Below are 10,042 nucleotides of genomic sequence, written 5' to 3'. Positions count from 1 at the left end.
GGCCACAGCTTTCTTGGAAGTGTCTCCAAAAGCCTAGACAGGCAGATCAGATCCCAGCCCTGCAATGTAGCTTTTTCAGGAACCACCAAAGTGGCTCTGAGAGTCCACTGGAGTCAGATGTGCTGGAGGCCATGGGCAGGATGTAGGACTGGGCCCGGAGGTGAGGACCAAGGTCATGTCACTCCAGAAGTCATCGGCTGAGCTCCGTGTGCCTGCAAGGACACTTTATTTAAGCCGCTCTGGGAAACTGTACTGTCACGACTCAATCTCTCAGAATGCCATAGCAATTTAAAAAAAGTATATGTACACTTTTTGCCACATCTTAGATGTCCTTCCGCCTACAGAAGCCGTCAAATAAAAATTAATTTTGCTTTAAAAAAAACCACGCTGCATATTTTTGACACTCGATGTCTGTTCATTTGCATGGGACACGTTCTTCCATAATGAATCATCGTAACGCTTAAATTAAACACAGTAAAAGAATGGTTAATGCCATAACACGCTGACAATTTAACCTGGCCAATATTTTTATTGCCTTGTACAATAAACCTAACAGAGCACAACTTGCTTTTGACTGGTGGAAAATCGGTTATGAACCGCAAGGGAGCGGCCAATTTTTCAAAAGCAGCCATTCAGTCATACTATAGCCACTAAGACTTTTTTTTTCCCATACACTATTGCTGTTATAATCTTTTGAGGATATTTTATCACAGCAATAACCTCCTCAAAATCAGTCTTTACTGCAGTTAATGACTGGACAGCTGGAGCTATAACTGGCCTTGGCTTTGCCCCCAGCCATTAGCTAACAAACCAGTTGTTATCTGCAGGTAACAACCGATTTCTTGTGGAATTTTCTTGATGGAGTGCCTCACTGGATCAAAGTTATTTTTTCTCCTTTCTGACGAGCTTCATGTATCTCAGTGGGAGACTCAAGAGGTGGGAAGTTGACGGCTCTCTCTAACTCCCAAGCACAAGCCACGGGATCTGGTCCAGAGGGCAGCTTATTGTCACGCCTCCCTGTGCTCGAGGGCAGGGCAGGGCTGGCATCTACCACTTGTTGGCTTTGCGAAGGCCCATCTTGACAGGGTGTGGGGTACAGTGAGATGAGTCTGCTCTACTGAACTGAATGGCCGGACAGAATGCAGGGCTGACCACCTGAGAGACGCTGAGGTCTGGCCAGGCAGGCCAGGCTGAGAGCCATCCCTGGGAATTTAGGGTGGAGGTGGAAATGGGACCAACTCCAGGCACAGAAGTCCATGGGATTGACAAGCACCTTGTGTTTGATAAATCTCTGCATTTGGATTAATGCATCCTCCTTTCGAGTTTCACTTTTGATCACTGTTATAAAATGCGAGCTTTTTAAACTAGTGATTTAAAGTTATGGAATGTTCATCTATTTTACAGTGAACATATATTTAAGGACAAGATTAGCAAACTTGGACCTTGGCAACAAGGCTAAATATGTTAACGCAAAGGATTGTTATTGTGATTAAATATTACAGGTTGACTTGAGTAAAAGTCGGGAAGGGGGGAATGGTTTGTACTGAATGCCGAGCTGAGAGGAGGCGGACTTCCAATGGGTCAATCTAGTGCTCAGTGCCTGTGAGTCCTCCTGGCTTCTGACGTAGACTGGAGAGGGGACCAGGCTCCCTCCTCATTTATAATTGGGTTTTAACATTCCCAGTACTTAGCATCAGAAGTGGATGGGGTGCTGTGGCATTAGAGTAATGAGGAAACACTACAAAATGATAACCTGTTTGTGGCAGCCGTTTGAAATTCTGCAGATTTATCAGTGTTTACTGTATGAGGCTAAGATTCGATTCGAGAAATCACAGTGCTGATTGCAGTAACTTTACATATGCGTCTTCAACAAGCAGGGCAAAGCAAAAAATTAATGTTTTTTAAAAGCGAAATAGGATTTTTCCAGCCTGGAGAGAAGACCAATTAAAATCACTTCAAATTCTTAAATGAGTTTTAATTTGAGAGAGTGGAATTCTTTCAAGAATATGAGTTTTGCTAAATATTTGAAATCATTATATATCATGCTTACCTGAAGCCCAAGTTGTTTAGAAATTAAATAACAAATTAAAAATGAGCACAGTATTCAATTTTGAGTTATCTGATGGGTGACTCCCACCTGGGGCAAGACGGAGTTTCTAGAAATGTTGCAGGCCACTTTGGGTAAGTTGGAAAGTAAACCAGGCTTCCTACAAATTCCCAAATTCAAACACTGCCACTGGACGAAAGCAATTTTATGATTTTAAATCATTTTGAATTTCATAAGCCCAAATCTTTAACCTTTTGGAAATGACAAAAAGTACAACACATTCTTAACATTTCTGATCATTCTACACTATGCTGGCCCCATAAAGCTCATCTTTTCCAAATTTAAGCACTTAAAAATGTGAAGTGCTCCAATAAATTTAAATCGGCATATGCTTCGCATATCAATGGGAAATGATTCAAGCATTAGAGGCTGGAAGTGGTGAGTGAGGGCAAGTAAACCAGAGCATCCATTGTCACAGGATTGATTTTTAATGACTTTCTATTGATTTGGTGCCTTTTAAACCTGATGGTCTAAGGTTGGTCTTGAATATCTATCATGTGTATCTTTGGCCAGTTGTTGCTTCACAATGATTGTTGGTTGCTTTCTGGCAAGAGGGGGAAAACATCTGAGCACATCTAAGTCCTTCCAGGGACAAGAACTGAATAGCCACCTACCTAAAGGGCAGCATATTGTTCACAACTCTAGTGATTGTAGGTGATAACAACCAATTCAAGCCAAAAAGGGATTTATCAGCTCTCATAGCTGAAAAGGCCTAGAGTGGATCAGGAATGACTGAATCCAGGGGCCTCTCCTCCCTCCCTGTTCTCACTTTGCTGCAGCTCTCTCCTATCTCTCTTGCTCATTCTCCTTCACGCTCTTTCACTCCACCTCTCCCTCCATCTCTGCTTTTCCTTTCTGATGTCTTCAGGCAAGTCTCTCTGAATGTACAGCCCCTGTCAGTTCTAGGCTCGCATCTTATACCTCCGTGTCCATTGAAAAGAGACTGTTTCTTAGCAATATCCCAAAGGAGGCCCTGAATCGAGTCTCATTGATCAAGTTGGGTCTTTGGCCCATTTCTGAGCTCCCTATGGTCAGGACGATTCAGTGTTCTGATTGGCCTAATTTGGCCAAAAAACCACTTTTGCTAGCAAGAGTAGGGTAAAATCCAAAACACTTGGATTGGTAGTGGGCAGGAAGTAAACATGAGTCTTCACATGCTATAAACATGTTATAAGACCTGGAGGTCCTATCTGTCTTCCAAGTGTTCTTGCCTCTCTCTCGTGGGCAGTTGTAGGTTACGGTTACTTGCTTCTTTGAAATCAGACATGCCATGTGATTTGCCTTGGCCAGTGAAATAGGAGAGGAAGTGACTCGAATTACTTCAGGGTGGAAACTTTAAGAGCTCCAGGCAATGGATGCTCCTGCAGCCTGGGATTCACAGTGCTAAGATGTGGAGCAAAGCCCTCATCCAGTGTCCTAGTCAGCTTGGGTTGCTACAACAAGAATACCATAGACTGAGTGACTTAAATAACACATTCATTTTGCACAGTTTTGGAGGCTAAGTAAGTATAAGATCAGGGTGCCTGCATGGACAAGTTCTGGTAAGAGCCCCCTTGTTGGCTTCCTTACATGGCAGAGGAAGAAAGAGTTGGGCCTCTTTGTCCCCTTACATGGAGACCAATCCCATCGTGGGGTTCCATCTGCATGACCTCATTCAAACCCAACTACCTCTCAAATACTATCGTCGTCGGGATTAAGGCATCAACATAAGAATTTTGGGAGGACACAAACATTCAGCTGATGGCAGTCAGCCAATCCATGATGGACATAGAAAGGAAAAAAATATTGGTTATGTGTGTGTCAGTCGCTCAGTCATGTCCAACTCTTTGCAACCCCATGGACTGTAGCCCATCAGGATACTCTGTGTATGGAATTCTCTAGATAAGAATACTGGAGTGGGTTGCCATCTCCTTCTCCAAGGGAATCTTCCCAACCCAGGGATCGAACTCATGCCTCCTGCATTGGCAAGGCAGATTCTTTACCATCTGAACCACCTGGGAAGCCCACTGGTTATAAGAAACTATAAATATTTGGGGATTGCTTATCAACCTAGCATAACCTAGGCTATCCTGAGTGATGTGGAAATCAGTATCAAAAATGAGATCCTGTTAACACCCAAACCTGAGATATGCAGCATTGACATTGCAGTGGGCGGAGAACAGTCAGGAAATGATTATCAGAGGCTGGAAAAATCATGAATGACATGATCATATGGTGAAGTGTTAGGCAAAATTATCACCTGAAGTAAACTTACAGCTCTTGGAGAGAGTTTGGACAATAGAATATTCACAGTGTGTACTAATTACTGAAGGTTGCATTTAGCAAGGTAATGCAAGAAAAACATAATTTAAAAATAATCGTCTTGCTTGCAAGCAGGAATGAAAGGGCATACATCAGAGACTTGTAGGGTTGGAAGATGCAACACCTTCTTAACCCCTAACAGTAAAAGATAAAACTGAATACTTCAGTGACAAAGGCTGATTAAAACTCAGCTTCAAAGAGACATAAAATTAAGGGTGTTGTTGTCACACCATCACTAAAACCTCTAAATAGATTAAATTAATAAGATTAAAATAAAAATTTCTCAGTTGGACAAAAATTTGAGGGAAAAGAAAATTAAGATAAGACCCTTTCCCCAAAGCTTGATAGATTCAAAGTTTATATTAGAAAACTTAAGGAAAGATATAGAGAGCTGGTAAAGCTATCCCTCTCTCTCTTATATTACGAAATCCACAAGTTGACATCTTCTCTTGAACCCATGAGAAAACAGGATGGAGGACAACCAAACAACCCCAAATCTTGAGAGACACTGTGGAGGACTGTGACACTTGCTCATCTAAGGCAGCAGCCACCAGATGTGGGCAAGGAGAATTCATCTAGAGCAGTAGACAAATCGGTGGAGGCTGAATGTAGGCTGGTAGGACAATGTGGTGTCTGTGGAGGCCACAGGTACAGTAGCATGTGTGTACCTTCTTGCCAGATTTTTCTCCACAAATTCCACCAGACACTCATGGGGAAGACTGGGGAGAGAAAAAGATGATCACTGCAAGAGGCGAACAAAACTCCATCTGTTCTCTTTTATCTCTCCTGACACCATCAAAAACTGTTGCACTTACTGCTAAGTCAACTCAGTCGTGTCCGACTCTGTGTGACCCCATAGACGGCAGCCCACCAGGCTCCACCGTCCCTGGGATTCTCCAGGCAAGAACACTGGAGTGGGTTGCCATTTCCTTCTCCAATGCATGAAAGTGAAAAGTGAAAGTGAAGTCGCTCAGTCGTGTCCGACTCTTAGCGACCCCATGGGCTGCAGCCTACCAGGCTCCTCCGTCCATGGGATTTTCCAGGCAAGAGTACTGGAGTGGGGTGCCATTGCCTTCTCCGTGTTGCACTTAGGGCACTGGTAAAAATCCATTACACCTAGGATAAGAAAACAGGATAAAACCATTGAGCCCAGGGGAAGGAACAGGAAAAGGTACTAGACTCAGAACCAGAGGTAATCGTTCTAGCTATAACTAGAGAAGTTTGAAGAGTCTAGTGCACCAAGAGTAACCATAGCAAAAACAAACTTCAAACTGGGCCTAACTCCTAATAAGATTAACATAAACCACACATTAAAGGCATAACAAAGGAAAGATATGTCTACTTCCAAGCATAAAAATCTACCTCAGACTTACTGTCCTACACAAGATGTCCAGTTTTCAACAAAAATTGTGAGGCATATGAAAATGCAAAAAAAAAAAAATTGATATACCTTCAAGAGACAAAATAATTAACCTGAACCGTACCCAGATGCTGAAGTCATCCAGCAGATGATTTAAAATTATGATGATTAATATGATAAAGGCACTGGTGGAAAAATGCACAGCATGCAAGATCAGATGAGAATGGAGCATTGTGCTGCTGCTGCTGCTAAGTCGCTTCAGTCATGTCCGACTCTGTGCGACCCCACAGTCGTGTGAGGCAATATCAAATGGTATAACATATACATTATTGGAATTCCAGAAGAAGATGGAAAGAATAAGGCAGAAAAACTATTTGAAAAAATAATAGCCAAGAATTTTCCAAAATTAATGACAAATAGCAGATCACAGATCCAAGAAGTTCAGCAAACATAAAATAGTGTAAATACACCTTCCCTGAAGAAATAAACAAAATCAAAACAAAACAAATGTGTAGGTATGTAATGCAGGCAGAAAACAGAAGACAGAGAAAATCCTGAATGCAATCAGAGAGGGAAAAACATATACAGAGGGACAAAGATACTTGTCAGAAATCATGGCGGCTAGAAGACCGTGAAGCGACATCTTCAAAGTCCTCAAAGAAAAAACAAAACTGCATATAAAAAATAGTACATAGGGGCTTTCTTGGTGGTTCAGTGGTAAAGAATCTACCTGCCAATGCAGGAAACATGGATTTGATCCCTGGTCTGAGAAGATCCCACATGCCACGAAGCAACCAAGACCATGCACCACAACTATTGAACCTGTGCCCTAGAGCCTGGGAACCACAACTACTTAGCCATGTGCCATGATTACTGAAAGCCACATGTCTTAGAGCCCAGGCTTCTCAAGAGAAGCTGCCCTGATGAGACGCCTGCACACAACAAAGAGTAGCTCCTGCTTGCCACGAGTAAAGACTGCACAGCAAGGAAGACCCAGTACAGACAAAAATAAATTAATTAATTAATCAAATAGGTCTTAAAAAATAGTACATAGACTCAGAAAGAGGAACTGGAGATACACTGTTGTAAACTCCTTACACTACATGTAAAGCAGTATGATATTATTTGGAAGTAGACTGTCATTGATTAAAGATGTGTTTTATAAACCCTGCTGCTGCTGCTAAGTCACTTCAGTTGTGTCCGACTCTGTGCGACCCCATAGACGGCAGCCCACTAGGCTCCCCCGTCCCTGGGATTCTCCAGGCAAGAACACTGGAGTGGGTTGCCATTTCCTTCTCCAATGCATGAAAGTGAAAAGTGAAAGTGAAGTCGCTCAGTCGTGTCCGACTCTTAGCGACCCCATGGACTGCAGCCTACCAGGCTCCTCCGTCCATGAAATTTTCCAGGCAAGAGTACTGGAGTGGGTTGCCATTGCCTTCTCCGTATAAACCCTGCAGCAACCATTAAATAAAATAATGAGTCATAGGTCAATAGCAGAGAAAAAGTGGAATCATAAAAATATTCAATTAATTCAAGTGATGGGAGACAAAAAGAAACAAAAGCAGATTAAATGAATATAAGAAAGTCAGTAAAATATTATTCAAACACATCATAATGTTTATGTCTAAATACATCAATCAAAAGACAGAGACTTACAGATGGGTTAAAAAACAGATATGCTTTCTACTGATTTTCCTACACTATGTGTAGGAAAAATCTTTCCTATACTTTGTGTAGGAAACTCACAATATGCTGTGTACAATATACCTATATAAGAAACTATACAAAACTAGTTAAAAGTAAAATGATTTAAAAATACATATCATGAAACCCTGATTTCATTTCCCTTGAATATATACCTGGGAATTGAATTGTTGGGTCATATGGTAACTTGATATTTAACCATTTGAAGAACTGCCAGATTGTTTTCCAAAGTGACTGTGCTGGTTTATAGTCCCACAAACAATGTATGAGCATTCTCATTTCTCCACATCCTCATCAACAACTTTTATTTCCCCCTAGTTTTATTGAAATGTAATTGACATTGAGCATGGTATAAAGTCTAAGGTATACACCATAATGATTTGACTACACATATTGTGAAATGATTGGGCTTCCCAGATGGTGCTAGTGGTAAAGAACCCACCCACCGATGCAGGAGATGTAAGAGATGTAGGTGCAATCCCTGGGTCAGGAAGATTCCCTCGGAAGAACCCACTCACAGCAGCCCACTCCAGTATTCTTGCCCGGAGAATCCCATGGACAGAGGAGCCTTGCAGGCTACAGTCTATAGTGTCACAAAGAATTGGACACTACTGAAGCGACTTAGCATGCAGGCATGTATTGTGAAATGATTACCCCAGTAAACTTAGTTAACATCCATCATTTTATATAAATACAAAAAAAAAAGAGAGGAAAAGAAAAAAATTTTCTCTTGTATTGAGAACTCTTAAGATTTACTGTCTTCACTTTCATATATACTATTCAGCACAGTTAACTACAGTCATTACTTTGTATATAACATGCCTAGTACTTACTTATCTTATATGGATTTTGTACCTTTTGACCATTTTCATCCAATTCCTCCTTACCCCAACACTCCCACCTTTGGTAACAAATTTGTCTATGAGTTTGGCTTTTTCTCTTCTCTCTGTTTTTTTAAGATTCCACACAAGAGTGAAATCATGTATTTGCCTTTTTTGACTTAATTCACTTACCATAATGCCTTCAAGGTCCATTTATGTTATTGCAACTGCAGATTTTAGGAAGAGAGATAGATGGCAGATAAATGGATGATAGATAGATTTTTCTATTTATTACAACTTTTAAATCCATTCATCCATAGATGAACATTTAGGTGGTTTCCGTATCTTGGTTATTGTAAATAATGCTGTTATGGACATGCGGGTTTGATCCCTGGATTGGGAAGATCCCTGGAGAAGGAAATGGGAACCCACTCTAGTATTCTTGCCTGGAAATCTCATGGAAAGAGGAGCCTGGAGGGCTACAGTTCGTGAAGTCACGAAAGAGTCAGAGAGAACTTAGTGACTAAAACAACAGTGAACATGAGGGTACAAATATTTCTTTGGCATAGTGTTTTAGTTTCTTCAGATATATTCCCTGAGGAGAAATTGCTGGATCATATGGTAGTTCATTTTTCTTTTTTTGAGAAACCTCCATACTGTTTTCCATAGTGGTTGTACCAACACTTGTTCTTATTTGATCTTTTGATTACCGCCGTCCTAGTGGAGATAAACTTTGATCTCTTTGTGGTTTTGATTTGCATCTCCCTGATCTTAAGCATCTTTCCATGCTTATTGGCCATTTTTATGTCTTCTTTGTAGAAATGGCTATTTATATTCTTTGCCCATTTTAAAATTTCGTGGTCTTTTTTACTGTTCTATTATAAGAATTCTTTATAAATGTTAGAAACAAATTCCTTATCAAATATATGATTTGCAAATGTTTGCAAAAAAACAAAGGTTTTTACTTTTTATGAAGTCCAGTTTATTGATTATATCTTTTGTTGCTTGTGCTTTTGGTTTCATATCTAAGAATCCATTGCCAAATTCAAGGCCATGAAGATTTACTTCTATATTATCTTATGAGTTTTATCTCTTAAATTCAAACCTTTGATTCATTTCAAGTTAATTTTTGTGTGTGAAGTAAGGGTCCAATTTCATTCTTTTGTATGTGAATATACAGTCATCCTAGTACCACTTATTCGAAAGACTATTCTTTCCAGACTGAATGGTCTTGGCACCTATATCAAAAATCAACTGACTATAGACACATGGGTTTATTTCTAGACTCTCAGTTCTATTCCACTGACCTATTTGTCTATTCTTATGCCACAATAAGGTAAAGAATCAACCTACCAATGCTGGAGATGCAAGAGAGACTGATTCAATCCCTGGGTTGGGAACATCCCCTGGAGAAGGAAATGGCAACCCACTCCAGTATTCTTGCCTAGAAAATCCTATGGACAGAGGGGTCTGGTGGGCTTCAGTCCATGAGGTCATAAAGAATTAGACTGGGTTGCACACACACACATCACAATATCTTGATTACAGTTGCTTTGTAGTAAATTTTAAAACTGGGAATTGTGAGTTCCTCTAACTTTATTCTTTTTTTAAGATTGATTTGGCTATTCTCGATCCCTTGCTATTCCATATAAACTTTAGAGTCAGTGTGTCAATTTCTACAAAGAAGCCCACTGATATTTTAGTAAAGATTGTGTTGAGTCTATAAATCAGCTTGAGACGTAGTGTCAC

The 10,042-nt window shown here is 40.5% G+C and overlaps 1 long non-coding RNA gene across 1 annotated transcript; it reads right to left on the bottom strand.

Moving 5' to 3' along the window:
- Nucleotides 1-504: 504 nt before the first annotated feature.
- LOC145512204 (uncharacterized) lies at nucleotides 505-9,745 on the bottom strand. The gene is made up of 2 exons (XR_014058390.1): nucleotides 9,647-9,745; nucleotides 505-5,524 (listed from the first exon to the last, which is right to left on the bottom strand). It is a non-coding gene; the product is annotated as an uncharacterized LOC145512204 (long non-coding RNA).
- Nucleotides 9,746-10,042: the final 297 nt, after the last annotated feature.

Source organism: Giraffa tippelskirchi, chromosome 7, assembly GCF_054371585.1.
Source record: "Giraffa tippelskirchi isolate mGirTip1 chromosome 7, T2T-mGirTip1v1.2.pri, whole genome shotgun sequence".
Lineage (NCBI taxonomy): Eukaryota > Metazoa > Chordata > Mammalia > Artiodactyla > Giraffidae > Giraffa > Giraffa tippelskirchi.
Note: the sequence above shows the minus strand (reverse complement) of the source record. Positions and strands in the feature narration are given on the sequence as shown.